Here is a 22009-nt window from a genome sequence, read left to right as displayed (position 1 = left end):
GAACTCCCTCTTCTCCTTCTCCTATTCGGCCACCTGCCATAGGGGGGCGTGCCACCCCTTGTGGGCTGGTGTGCTCCCCTCTCATGGCCCATATATTCCCCCGGGGGTTCCGGTACCCCCCGGTACTCCGATAAATGCCCGATACATTCCGGAACACTTCCGGTGTTCGAATACTATCGTACTATATATCAATCTTTACCTCTAGACCATTTCGAGACTCCTCGTCATGTTCGTGACCTCATCCGGGACTCCGAACAACATTCGGTCACCAAATCACATAACTCATATAATACAATATCGTCATCGAACGTTAAGCGTGCGGACCCTACAGGTTCGAGAACTATGTAGACATGACCGAGACACCTCTCTGGTCAATAACCAATAACTGAACCTGGATGCTCATATTGGTTCCTACATATTATACAAAGATCTTTATCGTCGAGCCGTTATGACAACATACGTTATACCCTTTGTCATCGGTATGTTACTTGCCCGAGATTCGATCGTCGGTATCTACATACCTAGTTTAATCTCGTTACTGGAAAGTCTCTTTACTTGTTAGGTAATACATCACCTCGTGACCAACTCCTTAGTCGTTTGGTTGCAAGCTAATGATGTGTATTATCGAGAGGGCCCAGAGATACCTCTCCGATACTCGGAGTGACAAATCCTAATCTCGATCTATGCCAACCCAAGAAACACCTTCGGAGAAACCTGTAGAGCATCTTTATGATCACCCAGTTAGGTTGTGACCTTTGATAGCACACAAGGCATTCCTCCGGTATCCGGGAGTTGCATAATCTCATAGTCGAAGGAATATGTATTTGACATGAAGAAAGTAATAGCAATAAAACTGAACGATCAATATGCTAAGCTAACGGATGGGTCTTGTCCATCACATCATTCTCCTAATGATTTGATCCCGTTATCAAATGACAACTCATGTCCATGGTTAGGAAACCTTAACCATCTTTGATCAACGAGCTAGTCAAGTAGAGGCTCGCTAGAGACACAGTGTTTGTCTATGTATTCACACATGTATTTAGGTTTCCGATCAATACAATTCTAGCATGAATAATAAATATTTATCATGAATAAGGAAATATAAAATAACAACTTTATTTTTGCCTCTAGGGCATATTTCCTTCACCCGCATCCTCTCAAGCTTAGCATGTTTCTAATTCTGCTTGTACACATCATGCAATTGATACACTTTAACTTGCGTGGGAGTGGAATAAACAGAAATATATCTCTTCTTTTTATCTTGTTGACCGATACAAACAAATCAAATCTTACATAATTCCTTCCATTAGCATAGGTAGCCTTTTCTTCCAAGGAATTAATGCATGTTGGTATTTCCTTGCCAAACCGAGCCTTGTCAATATTGCTTGTATATCTCCTGTCTTGAGTTAGTAATTTACCTCGCATGCGATTATCCCCCTTCAATACAGGCACGTCCAGTGACTTCTTTTTCTTCTCATTGGCTTAAAGATCAAATGAAGCAATGTCTTGTTTTCTTGTAACAGAAAATAGTTCCTTTAACCCACTCACATGCAGTACAATTTTGCGATCAACCACAACACTAACATTAGTTGCGGCCATATCATCCTCTCCTCCTTGAAACGAAACCATCCTCAGTTTCGAATCGGTCTCTTCAATATATTTTCATTTGCAGACTGAGAGGAGACCAAAAAACTTTCAGGAGCTTAAACCTTCTTCTTTCCTTCTGATGCAGCTTGAGCAATATCCCGCTTCTTTTGATCAGCCATATACTTCTCCGATGTGGACAAATCAAGTGGTACGTATTGTCCTCCACGAACAAAAGAAAATTCTCCAGCCAAATGATATGTCAACTGTCTTTTATCTATCCATGGTTTTCCTAGCAGCATTGTACATGTATGCATGTGCACAGGAAGCACATCACACATGACCATATCCTCATATCCACTTAGAATGAACCGTACCTCAATGTGATGCATGATCTTGACAAACTTGTCCTTCCACCAAAGCTCGTATGGTTCTGGATGTTCAAACGACGGTAGGTTCAAAGCATCAACCATAGTCTTACTCACTAAATTCGTCCCAGAATAGCAATTCATCAATGGAGCACAACTAGTCGGCCCTACACGCACACGCGTAAAGCATTGGTACCACGACAAGGCACACAATGGATCCTTCTCCACCGACATCATCATTTGCGAGCTACAATCTTTCCTCATGATAAAAAAATTCAAAAGTAACTCCAAGAAAATTATTGTACCGTGAACAACCTTTGCTTTGAATACCAACTGATTTGGACCAAACCTCGATGCGGGACTCGATCTGTTGTTGCGGCCGATATTTCACAACACTCCACCACCAATAGCAGCAACCTCTCGCCTGCGCACGCGATGTACACGAAGTAGAGGGTTTGAACCTTGCGGCCCAGCACGAGAAAACCAATCTCAATGAAGGTACTCACGCGCAAAACAATTTCTATGAAAAGAAATCGCAACACAGAGGTTTTATAAAGATCTCTGCAAAACTTGATACGGGTGTCTACCTTGAAAAACACATCGTGTCTATTTCATAAAAATATAACCTGCGTACATTGGCCGTAGGCGGCCCTTTTTATAAGCAACCCAGAAATAACAAAACTGACCTAACTACTCCAGATTGAAATGGACTCTCTCTCCTATTTAAACTAATCAAAGATTTAACTAATAAAGTATCCGACGGACTTGATCACCTAGTACCGTATAACAAACTAGGACTCCTTATTTTGGTTGGTACGACTTCTCCTGGGGAAGGTGGACCCCACCCGCATCCTTTCAAGCTTAGCATGTCTCTAATTCTGCTTGTACACCTCATGCAATTGATACACTTTAACTTGCGTGCGAGTGGAATAAACAGAAAGATATCCCTTCTTTTTATCTTGTTGTCCGATGCAAACAAATCGGATCTAAAATAATTCCTTCCATTAGCATAAGTAGCTTTTTCTTCCAAGGAATTAATGCATGTTGGTATTTCCTTGCCAAACCGAGCCTTGTCAATATTGCATGTATATCTCCTGTCTTGAGTTAGTAATTTACCTCGCATGCAATTATCCCCCTTCAATACAGGCACGTCCAGGGACTTCTTTTTCCTCTCGTTGGTGTAAAGATCAAATGAAGCAATGTCTTGTTTTCTTGTCACAGAAAATAGTTCCTTTAACCCACTCACATGCGGTACTATTTTGCGATCATCCACAACACTAACATTAGTCGCGGCCATATCAATATCCCCAAATGAAAACAAAACTTCTTTGCAAATAACAACATAACATTCATCAGTGTGAGCATCTAACTCGAAAATTTCAGCATGTGTAGCTAAGATAGAAGCACCTTTCAATTTAATTTCTTTATATGTGCTAGGATCAGGTTTGTTCATCTTATTAAATTGTTCTAACTCATCAACAACTTTCTGATTTTCAGATTTAGTACGCTCAGTATTTGTGTTTCTACTAGCCCTAGCAAGATCATCTTTTAAAATTTGCTCAGGAGACATAGGGTGTAGAATGATTTTATTTCCTTTTTGTGTGAGAGTGTACTTATTAGTTCTACCATCATGTAAACATTTTTTATCATACTGCCATGGGCTTCCTAATAACATAGAGAAAGTTTGCAGAGGCACAATATCGCAGTCAATAGTATAATGGTATGAACCTAAAGAAAAAGGAACTCTCACCATGCGTGTTACCTTTAATTTTCCACCATCATTAAATCATTGAATGTAGTAAGGTTGTGGATGTTGTTGGGAAGGTAGGGAGAGCTTCTCCACCATGTCAATGATTGCTAAATTGTTACAACTCGCTCCATCAATGATTATGTGAACTGAACGATTGTTGACGACTCCTTTGATGTGGAAGAGGTTGTGACGTTGATCCTTCTTTGCTTTCACAATCTGAGCACTAAGGACACGATGTGATATGAGACTCATGTACTTATCAGCGTCTTCGACGGTCACATGTTCTTCCTCTTGTGTCGGTCTTGTGTCATCATCTTCATGTGCAGCGAGCAAGGCATATGTATCTTCATCAAAATCACTAGCGGAGTCATAGTCACTGTCTTCACGAATGATCAATACACGCTTATTAGGACACTCCTTCATGACATGGACAAATCCCTTACAAGTGTGGCACTGGATATCCTTTGTTCTTTTCAAGGAAACGGACGATGATGATGAACTTTTTGTTGGAGTTGGTGTAGTACTTTTCATTGGTGCCGAAGTGTGTGATGCTGAAGTTGATGAAGTAGGCCCCGGTCGAGAGGTTGCAGGTGTTGTTATAGAGGTGCGAGTGAGCGGGGCAGCAGGGGTGCATGGCGCCCATGTGGAAGTACGACCTGCAGAAAAATTAGAACGCATTCTCGAACGACCCTGCACTTCATGTTCAGCATGTATAGCTAGATGGAATAAACGAGTCATTGAATGATAATCCTTATAAGCAAGTATGTCCTAAATTTCTCTATTCAATCCACCCAAGAACCTAGCCATAGAGGCTTCCTCAGTCTCAACTAAACCACAACTTAACATGCCTATTTGCAATTCTTGATAATAGTCTTCCACAGATTTAGATCCTTGGTTCAAGCATCGTAGTTTATTTAGCAAATCATGTTCATAATATCCGGGAACAAAATGGTGACGCATTACTAATTTCAAAGCTTCCCAAGTGGCAGGAATATTATTATGATGTTTCCGACAATGTTCTCTCCACCAAACAGAAGCAAAATCACTAAACTCACTAGTTGCAGCCCTAACTGTTTTATCATCAAGAAAATCATGGCAAGCAAATTTTTGATCAACTAATAATTCCTAGTCAAGATAAACATCTGGATCATATTTCCCATTAAAAGGAGGCATGGCAAATTTAATTCTACCCAAAGAGTCGTCATGGCCACGTACCTGTGGACGCTGGTGTTGTCCCATACCTTGTTGATTATTGCGTAGTCGACAATGATCATGATCATTGTTATCATTCACTGCATCAGGATCCTCGGAATAACCAACATAGTTGTCATCTTGGATGTCATCATACCGGCCGACTATCGAGTTGGCGTTGCGAGGACGGGGCTGGTCGACAGCATCGGTCTAAGAAAGAGGGTGCCTCGGGTCCCCTGGGGGCACCCGACATGCTCGTTGTAGACCTGTGTTGGTGGCTGGAAGACGTGGAGCGGCAGTGGAGACGGCACCCAGACGGGCATCCTGGGCATTGAGACCCTTCTCTCAGGCCAGCAGTCTTATACTTATAGTTGACTGCTCTATGACGATCTGACCTCTTTCCTGGGCTCTGCTTGCTCGTCTACGCTCCGACCAATTCAGTCAAAATCGAAAAAATGTTTCATAATAGATGCAAGTGTTTGAGTGAACGTCTCATTGCTATCCTCGATCGACTTGAGACACTTATCCAATGCGCCCTCGAACGCTGTGAACCGCTTGGTGTATGCATGCACATCCTCCTCAAGGCATGCCACGTGGCTTTCATGTCGTCTTTGTCACCTGCCATGGTTAGGACGGAAGAAGAACAAAAATCACAAGTATATGGTTCCTACAGTAACTACAGTGAGGCGGTGGAAAATGTCTCACAACTCTCGAGCAATTACCAAGCTCTTACCAGTTCTTACCGTGCTGCAGTGGTTGCGGCCGTTGGCGATATCAAAAGTGATCAAAAGATTGATATAGCGATTACCAAGTGACTGAACAAGGTGCAATATAGGAAGTGGAACTTGGTGAAGGTTTTCTCAACTCAGAATATGTGGCACAATTAAGCAAAAAGTAATGCAAGTTGAATAATTTCTCAAACTCCTAACTAGTGTTGGTAGTCGACTAGTAAGAGATAAAACAATCTAAGCCCAGATACTGAATCAAAGAAGAGGAAACTGATGAAAATTTATAGCTCTATGTAGCGAGTGTATGGCAATCAAGAACAGAAAAAAAATTCCAGCAAATATGACGTGTACAGTGGAGAGGGAAAGTTCTGAACATCCAAAGAAATTGCCCAAAAAGTGCTAACTGGCCTGAAATTTGCAACCTGTTTTCTTTTTTCTCTTTGTAATTTTTTTTCTTGTCTGCTCTATTCTTTCACTTTTTTCTTTTTTTTTCTCTTTCTTTTTTTTGCAAACCGATTGCTATGAAAAGTCACGGACACAATTTACGTGACAAGAAAAGGAAGAGGCAGAACTATTGGACAAGTTGCCACGATAGATAGCTAGTACTGGTGTACAATTACTCACGGTGATTATGGCTGGATGTGTACTGTATCTGTATAGCACGTGGGGGCAGACACAGACTGCTAGATGTCTGGTGTCTCGCGTCTGTGTGTAATGAGCGGCGCGTAGGGACAGACACCAGAGGCTGATGTCTGGGATCTCGCGAAAGCATGAGACGCTGTCTCAGCTATGGGTACTGTAAAACCTGCAAGACTCTCGGATGGATATGTGTCAATCTTTGTGGCGGAGCGTCCAAGGATAATCGCAGGAAGGAAATAAATACGTCTAGAAAACAGATTGTCTTGCAGATACGAATAGAAGAAGATCGAATCTTGGTTCTTTTTTTCCGACCAGGAACAAGCAGGCGACAGAAAATATGGTGGACAAAAGAAAGTGCGATCTAGTAGACAATTTTTTTCAAACTAATCTAAACCAGCACTAATTCTAGGATGAATGCAACCAAAAAAATCTACTACACAAATACTAGATGCAAAAATTGCTAAAGGCTGAAAAGGTAGGCGTAATGGATGAACTAATCTAATTTTTTTGCCTTTTTTTGTGGGTTATTGTGATGACCCGTGTCATTATTATTATAGATAATGACACTAGTCCTTGGATTATTTCTTTACAAAATATTGTCTTGTCAAATAATAATCCATGTCAGAGATATGCAACAAGGAAATAGTTAGAGATGGTCTTTTATATTACAATATCATGCCACGCGGGGCTAAAAGTCTCAAGTAGGCTTCTCACACGTTCGCCAGTTCCAACTAGCAGTACTAGATATATAGTGATGAAATAGTTCCTGGATTACGCAACTAGCTCACAAGTTACTTATTCATCCCAGCCCCATATGTGGCATCCAGATCATACATAGCACTAGATGGATCCACATCTAGGTCCCCTGTGTAGTTATAGCCATCACCATTGCTCTCCTCACTTGGTCCAGCAGGATTCTCATACAAGCTTTGCTCTAAGAAAAAGATGATTAATAGAAAGAATGAGTACAAAGTACTCAGCAATCTCAAATAGCAGAATGCAACACTCATGATAGCTCAATATAAATCAACAAGTCCTACCTCAACTCACAACTTTAAAAAAATAAACATTTGTTGCAGAAGTTTATTTCAATTTATAAAAGCTATCAAACACTCGTATTGCGAGATAGACCACCAATAGGTCCCCATGGTCTCCAATCCAAGAGACTGGCATGAATTCATGTTTTTCTTTAACTCTGCAGAGTTTGTATCACTTTACACTACTGCAGGATGCTGCTAACGCGACACTACGATCAGAGACCCTTCGAGAAACTGTGTGTGATGCGATAATCGCAAACGGTGCTGTATGAAAACCGCCAAAAATGATGCAAAACGTTTGCGATGGAGGATGCATCAAACACGGTTCGGATTTTAGTTGCGTGTGCGATTCAGGCCACCCAGTTAACCCGTTCGAACTGTTTGCGATGATGTAGAACAACGGAAATGGGTAGCCATATCAATGTGTGTGCGATATACGGCATACAGGTCGCTCCGATGAGCCATTTGCTATTAGGGAGTGCAACATAAACGATTAGCCAGATCAAGGTGTGTGTGATATAGGGCATACGGTTCACTCGGACGAACTGTTTTCGATTGGCGAACGCAACAGAAACGGTTCAACTTAACAAGATGTGTGTGATACGTGGCAAACAGCCGAATTGGATGAACTGTTTGCGATGAGAAATTACAACACAGACAGTTAATACAGTTAGTTCGTGTGCGATTCTGTGTGTACAAAAAACTTTGAAATATGCAAACAAGTTGCTTGCGATGGCAAGGAATATCGCACGCGATGCGTCTGCGAGTACTCATGTGCGATGATTAGTAAGTTACACATACGTTTCCTTATGTTAACACTTGTGTGATAAATAACACGTGGCACCGGATACGGTATTCGGGTTGTGTGTGTGCTCCACTTAGTCTTCCCGCACTCCACCGAATGCTTCCCGCGCTCCACATGGATGAATTGTAAAATCCACGCCTATTCCCTCACCGGCTTCCCGCCACCAGCTAACGGCTTGCTGCATATAACCCAGGCGGCAACGCACCGCCACGACACTCTGCGAAGATCTAGTCCTCACCCATCTACCATTAGTTATTCCAAGCATGCCAGGCAACAACCAAAGCTTCGATGTCGACGCCTACCTGCGTTACATCTTTGGCGAGGAGAACGAGCTGGAGCAGGTCGGGGAGCAAGAGCTTCATCGGCCGGTGCAGGCACCATGGCCCATCGGCAGCGATATCGGTGTCACAGTCCTTGGGAGCACAATTGACATATTGCAGAGGAGGTGTGATGAGCAGTTTGCCATCCACTGTGCAAAAGATCCAGAGCTGCTCGGCGGCATGATCGACGACCCACCCGAAGAGCCGCCATCACCAATGCTCATCGAGAGCCTGATGCCCCGCAAGGAATGAGCAGAGGACCTCTGCGATTCAGTCAAGAGAAAGGCAGCCTGCGGCATCATCATTGCCCGCGGCGGCCGTGTTAACCTCGATCCCGATGATGTGGTGGACAGGCTCGAGCGCATCCTTGGCAGAGTTGAGGTCCCCGACGAAGTAGAACATCACCAACATGATATCTTGAGGATGCAGGTGATCGACGGAATTTGCTACCAGGCCAAAGACATGGAAAATGAGCGGTTCCGCGGAGTTGTCAGCACGTGATTGCACACTGTCAAGCTCTTCTGGAAGAGGCCCAGTAGCCCCAAGAGCCTCCCAGCGCCAGCAGCTCCGTAGGCGGAGGCGGGTCGGGACACTTGGAGTGAACGACCGCAAGGGTGTTATGCTGATCATGGAGTCCGAGAAGACCATCGTCGGAAGGCCGCCAGCTCAGCCTTTTAGCTTATATTTTATTATAACTGTATGCATATGTAGGTCGTGAGTGTTCTGGGCCTTGCCGCATTTGGCATTTTTAATTATCCTGAATATGTAAAACAATTATTAAGAATTATTAACAGTTGCCATTGTAACTTTGCCTCAACGGCGAGCAGAGCACGCGCAGGGACGCCAGAGCGGAGCGCGCCGCGGCCGCCTCAACAGCGAGCAACCACATGGTCAACCTTCTGCCATCAATAAATTTTGACCTTGTTTCTCTTCACATTGCTGATTACAATGCAATAAGTATAATTGCAAATCTGTTCACACCTATTAAACTAATATGTGTTCACACTTAGCACCGGACTATAAAAACTACCCACTCGAAAATTACTTCACAGTTCCTCTCCTCATCACCCACAAAACTGGTTTTCTCTGTCAAGTTGTTCCGCCATGACCGGTAGGAGAAGTTTAGGGTGGACATATTACCAAGCAGCAAAGACCAAGGCCGCGGAAGCACTAGAGAGGTCCCGCCACGAAGCCGCAGCCTCAGCAGAGATGTCCAGGGGCGCCGCGGAGCCCTCGAACAAGCTCTCACGGGCACGCGAGGACTCTCACAAGCGCATTCGCGGTGTCGGCCATCGCGACGAGCCGGTGTTCCTGAAGTCCTTTGCCGGCAACGAGGACATTCTTGCTGGCGTCACTACGCAGCAGGAGTTGGTCGACGGCTTGATGAAGCTGCTCAAGATCAGCGATGACTCGGTTGACAAGGCGACCGGCCTCGTCGAGCAACTCATGGATGACAATGCGAAGCTCCTCAAGTTGGTCGCCGAGAAGGAGGAGGAGGCCGCCGGCTGGAAGATGTTGCATGAGGAGAGTAGTGCCTCGGAGATGACGCTGAAAGCGGTCGTCGAGGAACTGATGGGTGGCTTGAGGAAGCTCCGGATTGAGCGCGAGCAGGAGGTGGAGGAATCCGTGGCTGCTTTCAAGCAAAGTCGTGAGGAATTGAAGAAGGAGCTGTAGGATTTCGCCGCCCGGCGATCCATCGATGAGTAGAGACAGTAGCGACCCAGATCGTTGTCTGCAATTTCCTTCTTCTCTTCCCCCTGTGTCTTCCGGGCTTTGCCGCATGTGGCATTTTAAATTATCCGGAATATATAAGACAATTATTATGTGTGCCATTGTAAATTTGTCGTCGTATTATCCGTTGCCATTTTATTTGTGGTCGTATTATCCGTTGCCCTATGTGGCAATTTAAATTAGGGCGGAATACTAGTTGAAAACACGAACGAAGAAAATGCTGCCATGGGATCACAAGCAAACACCCTCCGTCCAGGTGCTTTAATTAACCCATTAATGGAGAAGTTGTGAGCGAGGCGGGCGGCTGCTGGTGCATGGAGGTCAAAGAGCTCGCTTCCCGGTGAGCATGGGTGGCCTTGCTACTCGCACGTGTCCCGTCGAGCCTGCGCGGCGGACTGCTCGCACGCGTCCCGTCAATCCTGCACGGCGGACTTCTCGCGCTCATCTCGTCTAATCAAACAGCTGCACGCACGCCACCGAGTACGGTTAAATTTCGAGACGGTAAATATAATACAACCGTTTGCGATATTAACATGTCCGCTTTTTGTTTCAAAAAGGACTTTGTTGGCTACAAACGTGTGCGCTTTTTCTCAAACTGGACGATTTTTTTTACCACGGCATATATGTGCCATGTCATGAAACCAAGCCAAGTTTCATGTTTTTTGGGTGACTTTTTTATTTACTGGGATTTAAAAACTGAGATTCTCATTGTTTCAGGACAACGACAAGTTTGTAATTCATTCTCATTCCTTAAATGAGACATAAACATGCACCCATGACACATGTACGATTTCCCACCCATTTTGCTTCACTGGAGCATGTGGTTGTAGTTCAAATTTGAATTATGGACTACATTAAATGCATAGAAAACTTAGTAATTAGTAATATATATACAATGGCCGAACGAACCCTGAACAGTTTCAAATTTCAGCCCGACACTCCTGTTATTCTATGTTGCCTGTAGAAAACAAAGTTCAAGGCGAGAAGAGGCATTGAGTATCGTTTCGCCCACAGAGGGGCATGTTTCCCTACCGGAACCACGAGGGTTGCGACATGCTCCGGTTTGTAAAAGGCTTGTAATATAGCTTCGCCCAAATTGGACAATTATATATACCATGTAGTGACACCATGCCATGTTTCATGATTTCCTGGTGAGTTTTGGATTTACAGACATTTAAAAACAAAGATTCGCAATGTTTGTGGCCAGGCCAGGACGGTGAGACGGTTGAATTCGTTCCCATTCGTTCCATGGGACCTAAACATGAACCCCAAGGGAACATGTACGTTTTTTCTAGCCATTTTGGTGCACTAGAGCATGTATTTGTAGTTCGGATTTGAATGATGGACATTAAATGCCTAGAAAACTCAATTAATGAATAAAAAAGGTCAAACGAACCCTGAATAATTTCAAAGTTCAGCGTGAATCTCCAGTTGTTCCGTGTCGCGTGTAGAAGAAAATACGAGGCTAGAAGAGGGAGTGATTATCGTTTGGCCCACAAGGGGACACGTTTCCCTATTGAAACCACGAGGGTTCTTGCGACTGGCTCCGGTTTGTAAGAGGTTTGTAATAAAGCGATTGGCAATGTTTTTACCACGACATATATGTGCCATGACATGACACCTTGCCACCTTTGATGACTTTCTGGTGAGTTTAGGATTTATGGGGACTTAAAAACCGAGATTCGAAATGTTTGAGGAAGAGCCAGGACACCGGTACGGTTGTAATTCGTTCCCATTCCTGGCATGAGACCTAAACATGCACCCAAGGACACATGTATAATTTTTCTAGCCATTTTGGTGAACTGGAGCATGTATTTGTAGTTCAGATTTGAATTATGGACATTAAATGCCTAGGAAACTCAATTAGTGTATAAAAAGGCCAAACGAACCCTGAATAAGTCTAAATTTCAGCACGGATATCCTGTGGTTCCATGTTGCCCGTGGAAGAAAATACAAGGCGAAAAGAGGCAGTGATTACGTTTCGCCCACAAGGGGAACACGTTTCCCTATCAGAACCACGAGGCTTCTTTGAGAGAAGCTCCAGTTTTTGTAAGAGGTTTGTAATAAAGCTTGGCCCAAATTGGACAATGTTTTTACCATGACATATATGTGCCATGACGTGACACCATGCCACCTTTGATGACTTTCTGGTGAGTTTAGGATTTATGGGGACTTAAAAACCAAGATTCGAAATGTTTGAGTACGAGCCATGACACCAGTACGGTTGTAATTCGTTCCCATTCCTGGCATGGGACCTAAACATGCACCCAAGGACACATGTATAATTTTTCTAGCCATTTTGGTGAACTGGAGCATGTATTTGTAGTTCAGATTTGAATTATGGACATTAAATGCCTAGGAAATCAATTAGTGTATAAAAAGGCCAAACGAACCCTGAATAAGTTTAAATTTTAGCACGGATATCCTGTCGTTCCATGTTGCCCGTAGAAGAAAATACAAGGTGAAAAGAGGCAGTGATTACGTTTCACCCACAAGGGGGACACGTTTCCCTATCGGAACCACGAGGCTTCTCTGAGAGAAGCTCCGGTTTGTAAGAGGCTTGTAATAAAACTTGCGCCACAATGGACGAAAAAAATTCCTCGACATATAAGTGCGATGTCGTGACACCATGGCAGGTTTCACGATTTTCAGCTTAGTTTTGGATTTACGGGGATTTAAAAACCGAGATTCTTCTCACGAAATGTTTTCAAATAGCACACGATTCACTCACGAAAGCCGATATTCAATGAAAACTTCGTGGAAACCATATTTTAAAGTTTCATAAAAATCTGAAAAAATTGTGGGATGTTAAGAAGGTGATGTTTTATTGCGACACAAAATTTCAAGTTGAAAAACATTACGAGATGTGATCTATGAAAAAGACAAATTCAACCCTGAATAGTGACATTACTATTCAGCACTATTCAACACTGATTTTGTCTTTTTCATAGCTCACATCTCTTAATGTGTTTCAACTTGAAATTTTGTGTGCCAATAAAACATCATCCTCTTAACATCCCGCATTTGTTTAAATTTTTTTGAAACTTCAAAACATATTTTTCTCGTGGTTTTCGCCGGTTTCCACCGAATGTTGGTTTCCGAATGATATCCCCCCGCTAGGCACACGATCCGAGTCATGCGTTCTGACTGGCCAGAACCCAAACCCCACGGATCGTACGTGTGCACCGTTGGATGCTCCCAGATCGAACGGCAACCCTGAGCCCTTTTGATAGCACATGCAGTACATGGGTAAGCACTGTGCGCATGCGTCGTGTTGCTCATGCTTCCTTCTCTACTAGTATGTTTTCATTCAAAATAGGCTACCGTTTTCTCGCCACTCCTCTCATCGGGTTCCCGCCTCTTCTCCCAGATATGCATGATGTAGATGTTTGTTTAATTCTTATAGTTCATCCCATCCAAAATTAATTAGTTTTGTAAAAAAAACTATTTTAAGATTCATGGAATTGTGCATTGTAAAGGTAAAAACAAAAAGTGACAATTCATTTAGAAAAAAAGGTTTGGGCAATTAAGATATGAAAGATTCTAGAGAACAAAGGAGAAGTGCTTGTGTTTTGAGGTTTGTGCATTTTGCTTAAGTTCAACCATGGAGTCTTCTAGATTGTACATGTGGCAGAATCTCGTGGAATGTAGATGATATCCAACGGCCAGTAGTGCTCGGATTTGCCATCTCTGTACCGTCGGATTGGCTTCATCCAACGAGCAACTTTCATAGTTATTCGCACACTATATATGTGTATAGATGTATAGATATATATAGATGTGTCCCGTGCTAGACAAAATAAAGTTTGAGCGCATGCGTGGGACCCCCCCCCCCCCGCTGCCGCCTCGAAGTTGGGAAACTGACATCATAGGTATTGAACCAGGCTTGGAGTCGGGTACGGTGTTCGGTTTGTAATGTACTTGGCGTGGCCCATCGAAGTTGTGCATTTGGGATTTAAACACATCATACACCATCGTACCCATACATATTTTCGGGCCGCATGCAGTGTATACGGGGTCTTCTGATCGACCACGTCTCCCTTGTGCGGTTTTTTGTGACGACACGGATATCTGTGGGCTCCCCGAGTGTATATATATCATCCCTTTGACCGATAATGAGGGGTATGTGTTGGCCATGAATGGATTCCTCCTAGTTCATGTTAGGGCTGGTCACCGTCAAATGTCGGTCAACCAAAGCTCGAGCTCATGCGTTGTCAGGATTCCCTCCCAGATGCTCGGATTGCTGGGTTCGACCTACATCAAACCCTGCGTACGTATCTCGTCCTTAACTACCTTGCCTTCATGGTTGTTGTCTGTATCGAGAGGTAGGCACCACATCTAAATTGTACATTATTCTATATTGAAAACACACATCACCCCTTCCCAACATACATCATTTTGGGCCGCATGCAAGAGGTGCTGGTTTTGTGGTCCCTCTCGTGCGATGTTTATGATGGTTCAATCTATTGGCCCAAGCGGTTTATCGACAACAACAACTGTCATTTGACCAAACGAAAGATTCATTGGTCCGTCTTATGGTAGGTCATGGCGACATGCATGTATGACCAAAGTATCGATCATTACATGCATCCGCCCCGCTGACACGAAGTGGGAGGTGGTGGGCCAAGCATCCTAGCTAGGTACGACATTATGTCATTATATATATATCCTAGCTAGGTGGTTGTTAGGGTGCTTTCGGGTTTGCGAGGCAGGTGCCACCAAAGTTATGCATTGTGTATTTAAAGTTTTAAACATCCCCAATATTCGTACATATATTTGGCCACTTCCAGGTGGTTCTTGACTTCTGACCCCTCTCATCGATCTTCAATGACGCGCCCAACCGTGGGCCCGCGGGGTCAAAGTTGTATATATTTGGGCCACATGCTGGTGTGGCTGTCTTTTGACCCTCCCTAACGTTATTTTTTGCTGCAAAGACTCTGATGATCCTCAACGGACACGGGGTATAATATCTTAACCGTGTGCGATACAAGTGCGATGTGAATCACCACGACCGCGCAAGCGCGAGCAAATTAAGGTGGAGGTACTGGCTCAACCGTGTGCGATGCAAGTGCGCTGAAATCACCACGACCGCGTAAGCGCGAGCAAAGGGTGGAGGTACTGGCTCAACTGTGTGCGATGCAAGTGCGCTAAAATCACCACGACCACGCAAGCGCGAGCAAAGGGTGGAGGTACTGGCTTAACCGTGTGCGATGCAAGTGCGTTGTAAAACCACCACCTGTGGAAGCTAAAGGCGGGTAAGTTTATTTGGAAATTAGGATGAACCGTGTGCGATAGACCAGCTAGCTAGAAATATAAAAAACAAACTACCCGCCTTGAGCGTTGCAAAAGTCGGAGGATCCGCGCCACTTTTCCTTATTATCATACACGCATATTGTTATTGGACCATGCGCGATCTTGGGCACTGCCGCCCCGCATCAATTCCTTTACCCAAATTTTAGTAGCCACCGTACTTCAACCGTCGCCCACACTCCTCCAGCACCGACCTTATAGTAAAATTGCAGTAGCCGAGGCATTTGAACCGCCGCCCTCCCTCGTCCACCACCATCTCCACCCACCATTACTAAAATTTTCAGTAGCCATGGCGTATCCTCAAACACCCCCCTCCACAGTCCCCCACCCGCCCCCTCCTCGCCTTTGAACCCTAGCTCGCGGCCGCCGCCAACCCTGCCGGTCTGCCCGTTCCTCCTAGCTTAGATAATAAATTTCAGGTTATCCAGCGATTCCCATACCGTCGCCCCACTCCCCTGAGTTTTTAGATGAGGCCAGCGGTGTCCCTCCCCGCCAGATCCACATCCCCTGCTCTAGAATGTCACAGCCTAAGCTCGACCACGTATCCCGGGGAGCCCGACGAGCGTTCGACCAAGAAGAGGTTTATCATGGCCTCTCCGGCGGATGTTGGCGAGGTGGCCACCGTTCGCCCCGACCTGTCGATCCCGGAGCAACACATCGCCGCGGAAGCCGGCGAAGACGTTCACTATGTTGCCATGCCGAAGGCTTCATGTCAGCGGGCTAGCGTATTACTGTATCTTGGGAAAGCTGGCTACGACATCAAGCTCGTCCACACCGACGGCTTCACGCGGGCCATGTCACAGGTTAAGTAGTCCATCCCCAACCCCTCTGGTTCAATCGCCGTCGATCTCTTCGACGGCCCTGCCGCTGATCTCCTCCGCCAAGCGATCAAGGATTTGCGAGCTTTATACGCCATCGAGCCCATTTTGTCACTTCTGAAGGACACGTTCTACGGCGGCGGCTTGGGATCCTCAATTGCCAAGTCAGATCTCATCGACCACGACCACGACCAGGAGGAGGGCACCCACGAAGGTTCTTCCAAGGTGAAACAACCCATCTATGACATCAGAGAGCGCACCATGGGTCTGTGCTCTTCCAACTGGAAGGATCCCATCCATGAAATGTGAGGCAACATTCTATCAGCAAATATTACCTTTTCTAGCTTGCCAACCCGTGCCCTTTATTGTAGTAGCATTTGCCGTGCGGTGCTTTAACCGTGCCGTGTTTAATTATTTCAGTTATGCAAAAATGTATTGTTCAATAGGTCTATGTGATGTTTAAGTATGAATTGTCCACTTTAGTTTCACGAATGGCTATATTTGATTGTTTATAGTGAGTAGATGCCTTGTTTATCTGTATTTGGTTGTTATGTTGGTTGGAGTGAGCATTTTTTCAGTTATCGAGCAGAGGCCTTGTTTATCTGTATTTGGTTCTTAGTTTGGTTGCAGTGAGTATTTGTCCAGTTATCAAGCAGATGCCTTGTTTATCTGTATTTGGTTGTTAGGTTGCTTTTTTAGCATTTGTCCAGTTATCAAGCAGATGCCTTGTTTATCTGTATTTGGTTGTTAGGTTGCTTTTTTAGCATTTCTCCAGTTATCAAGCAGATGCCTTGTTTATCTTTATCTGCTTGTTAGGTTGGTTGCAGTGAGCATTTGTCCAGTTTTCAAGCATATGCCCTGTTTATCTGTATTTGCTTGTTAGGTTGGTTGCAGTGAGACTCTGTCCAGTTTTCAATGGCTATATTTGGTTGTTATACTGGTCATTTATGCCTTGTTTATTTCAGTCATTCACAATGTGTGGTTCATTATGTGCAAGTCGGAACTGTGCCGCTCGACTACATCAATACCAGTTTGAACGGCTATATTTGGTTCCAGTTATTCCTGGTGTAGTTAACACATGCCCTTTATTTCAGTTTTACACATTTATCCAGTGTGATGTTTAAGCATTACCTACGTTCTATTCATTTTCAACAATACCAGTTTGAATTGCAATATTTGATGGCTGTTAAGCCTGCTGTCGGTAACATTGCCTCCCATTTTATATCTGCTTTAACAGCATGCTGAAACCAACACATTCAAGCTATCATTTGGAGATGATGTTGTTTACCTTTGCTATATTTGTTTGATGTTAAGATTGTTGTACTTATCATGCCTTTCCACTACTTATGCAGGACAACAACGGGAGTGGCCACCATTTTCCGCCGAGGTTAGCTTCATCCCTCGGCTTGTACTCCCCCCGTCGTTCCATAATGTAGTGCATATAGATCCAGGCCTGGACACTAGTTAGCTTCTAATATTGACTTGTTTCTTGTAGGTACATATGCCCTTGTCAAGGATGCACGCATCGACCCTTTTTGCGTATGGGGAAATGAGATATTGATGAACAAGCATCAAGTGAGGAAACTGATAAGGATTATTAGCAAAAAGATACGAATGTTGGCAAGCAAATTATTTGTTTATGCTCTATCCAACACAACAGTGAGCTGTAGGATGGTAACTACAAACTCTGCAGCTTTCTCTTTTTACTGCCCATAATGAGTTGTTAGACAACATGTCTGAATCTTTTTCATTCCCAGTGGTTCCCGAAGCAGTTCACTTAAGATTACCTCGCAAAGTACATGATTGGTGGACACGCAATGAAGGTTAAAGTATTTCATCCAGACTACAATGAGCATCGAGAAGTCCTAATGAAGACTGTGAAGGATGGACGGGTAGCCATCACAAGGGGTTGGCCTAGAGTCGTGCGTGCATTACGCATGGAGGAGGGCACAATATGGGCATTCTGCTTCACCTTCTTTCAAAGTATGGATTCGTGGTTGAACCTATATTTGTAATAAACATGATTGGATATGAAATAAGTGATTGCCTACTTTCAAATTCATAACATGTGATTTTTAAATTAGGGATTAATTGGATTAAATAGGGATTACACTGCACACGGTTTGCGAAAGCGAAAAGTCTGCGATATACGCGGAGATCAGAAACGTTTCTAGGATCCACTACGTGTGCGATCAATCTCCACTGCACACACGACTTTCTCTTGAAAACTATTTGCGTTAGGCCACCTTACGCAAACGTTTATCACACAAAAAGTGTGTGTGATGGACAGCCTTTGCCACACAGTTTCTTTCTACGCACCGTGTGTGATGCATTCAATAACGCAAACGATAAAATTATTAATATGTGTGCAATGGCAACACTATCACAAACGATTTAACGGGAAAAATTGTGTGTGATGTACCTGTGAACGAAAACGTTTTCCTTGGAGCGACTGTGTGGGATGTGCATACGAACGGAAACGTTTAGCGGGGACTGACTGTGTGGGATGTACTTGCAACCTGAAACAATTTCGCCGTATAATTGTATTTTTTATCTGTATTGTACGTATTTCTGTATTTGAGCACTCGCCGCTTGCACACGACCTCATTTTGCCGGATGTGTGTGCCAGGAGGGCATATCCCCGACGGTTTATGGGTCGTGTGGGAAGGACCCCCTTATCGCCCACACTCACTTGGAGACGGTTCCAGATGCCATCGCAGAAAAGGGTTTTAAACCGTTTGTTTAGGACCGACGCGCACCAGTGTTACCCATAGAGCTCGAATCCATAATTGCCATCTGCATTTCCTTAAATGCGAGACATGGTTCGGAACCTAAGCTTTTTCCCAGTTGTATATTTTATCTCCACCCGGCTTGTGGTCACTAGCCGTTGTGTCGGGTTTCGGAACCCGCACTCCACCAACGCTTAATATATAGCGCTTGCCAATGCACCCATCCAGCATTAGCGTGGGAACTCATCGCCCATCCTACTACTACTTACACATGTGGAGAGTATAATAACTTGATGGTACTGGGCTCAACTCGTCTTAGACGAGACCATGGTTGATACGGTTGTAGTACGGTGCATAAAACGAGTGGAAGTTATTTAATCTTAATATCATAGCCGTATGTAGAGGGCCCCACCTTCCAATGTGTCCATCCCGGACATCCTCTACCCACCAAATGATTATAAAAAAAATGGATTAGCTGCTCCATCAGCTAACCCAACTATTTGCCAACACTCATTCCACACAATTTATCTCAAAACATTTTATGCAAGTTGATGATGATATATATATACACACACACACACTAAGTCGAGTGAATAACTAAAATAAAAATAGGCCGGTGCAGTGTGGTTATCCTACGGTCACCAAGGTTTTAAACTTGTAAAATCTTTATACAAGATATGCTATATTTATCAGTGTAGTGTGTAACTAGCATTATTCACATGTCATCTAATTAACTAATCAGTACTAGTAGCCTGGGAGTGTACGTGACATTTCAGCTTAGGCTAAGTGGCTCTTTCTCTCTCCTAGTACTATTACCCATTCTGAACCAAACCAACACACACTAGTACTAGTCCAGCCAGAACACAAGCAGTACACGCATGCCCTCCTCTGTTTCTTCTACTCCTTGCCCAGATCGAGCAGCAAGCCAGCGATGGGAAAGATGCTGCTCCGCCGCTGCCGGATCCTCAAATCTCTCTCTCTCTCTCCCCCCTCTCTCTCTTCTTCTGTGATGTAAATCCCCATATGTCCCCCATGGATTCATCCTTAACCCTCAAATCCTCCTCTGATTTTGGCTTGCAGGTGAGGCTCTCATTGGGATGTGATTCCGCTGCTCCAGATCGAAGTCGCCGGCGTTGGGTGCCGCTGTGATGCTGGATGGTGCAGGTCAGAGCTCCAGTGCGTGGCCATGGAACAGATCGAACATATGTGCAGGTTCCTATCCCTAATATTTTTTTATGGTTAAAGTTCTCAGATTTAGTAAATTAATTTAGTCTCATGTGCGTGTGTGTATGGAACCAATTCCTCTTGTGCAAGATGTTGGTGTACTATTGTTGTACATTATCTTGATCCATTTTATTTTACTTGATTAAGGCATTATCCATGCTTTCTTGTATTATTGATTTTAAGATCTATGATAGATGATACTACTCGGATGATTTAGCTTTTGTGTTCATCTATGAAGTAGTGAGGAATATTGTGGGTGCATTTGGGTTAGGCTTCTTTGTGAGTGTGAGTGCTAAAGGAATGACAGAAGAAGAAGAACTCACCTTTCTTCTTTTGCTTTCTCTGCTGTTCCTACTAGTGCTGCTCCTACTTCTAGATCCCAGTCCAGTAGGCTAACTTCTTGCTCTAGCCTTCCTCCTTCGATCTACTATGATTTCTCAGGTGATAGAGGTGAGGGTGTCCCGATGTTTCAGTGAGATAGCTATCGTTTTTTGAGGGAGTCGGCTTTGACGATCCGACTACGAACGTGCGAAGACGTCGCGCCTTAGCAATCGCTAAACCAACTTTCGAGGGGTTATTGATCACGCCAGAGCACGATCAACCTGACCACGAGGGTCTATTTCCTGCGAGCAAACGAAGAACAAGCAAGAAACTGAGATTGCAATCTGGATATTGCGAATAAAAGAGGAAAGCTTTAGTAATGAAGGTGGGGTTCTGTGACATCTTGATCTGGTCGTTGAACACAAACGAAGTACGCGAAGTTGCAGCTATGGCGATATTTTAATCTAAACAAAACCCTCAAAGTCTAAACGATGCCCTAAGGGTTGTATATATGGAGGAAGAGGGGCGAATTTCGTGGCCCTTGGATGAGGGGTCCGAAACCAACCCTAACTCTTGTTTCCCCACACATACGGACTCTAAAAAGAGCCTATACTTCAAGTATTTCGAAAATACATGGGCCTGGCCCAATAATAAGGTGACGCTGCACCTAGAATAGCCTCTGGACGAAATTTATGAAGTGGCATCTTGTATATTTCGTCCAAGGCTTCATGCACTCATTATGGTGGCTTCAAAGTCCTGAAATCATCACTTGAAACTCCGTTCTTGTCTCCCTTGCGCATGCCATCAACTCCATGCTTGTTCTTGCTCAATGTTCATCCCTTCTCCAAGCTAGGCCCTTCATTTGTAAGCAAAACAAATGTATCCAATTTAGGCAGCATCATATTCTCATGAACATTAGAATCATTACCAAGAAACGAAAGTACCTGGTAATTTAATTGGCGTGCGCGAGCTCTAGTAATTGGTCCAGTATGTATAGCAGCAGGGGCTGTGGGTGTAACAATGGTATTGATGTCCTCATCATCTTCCCCTTCTTGAAATGAAGTCGTCCTCGACGGAAGCTCATCTTCCTCACCCAAATAAGGCTTCAAATCTGCAATGTTAAAAGTGGGACTAACCCCAAAATCTGCAGGCAGCTCAAGTTTATATGCATTATCATTTATTTTCTCTAACACCTTAAAAGGACCATCAGCACGTGGCATTAGCTTTGATTTGCGCAAATTAGGAAATCTATCTTACGCAAATGTAACCAAACAAGATCTCCAGGTGCAAACACAACATGTTTTCTACCCTTATCTCCAGCAAGTTTATATTTAGCATTCATACGCTCAATGTTTTCCTTAGTTAACTCATGCATTTTTAAAATCAATTTAGCACGTTGTTTAGCATCAAAATTAACCTTCTCCGAAGATGGAAGAGGCAACAAATCAATA

This window comes from Triticum aestivum, chromosome 7D, assembly GCF_018294505.1.
Source record: "Triticum aestivum cultivar Chinese Spring chromosome 7D, IWGSC CS RefSeq v2.1, whole genome shotgun sequence".
In the NCBI taxonomy this organism is placed as follows: domain Eukaryota; kingdom Viridiplantae; phylum Streptophyta; class Magnoliopsida; order Poales; family Poaceae; genus Triticum; species Triticum aestivum.
This window is presented reverse-complemented; position numbering follows the sequence as displayed.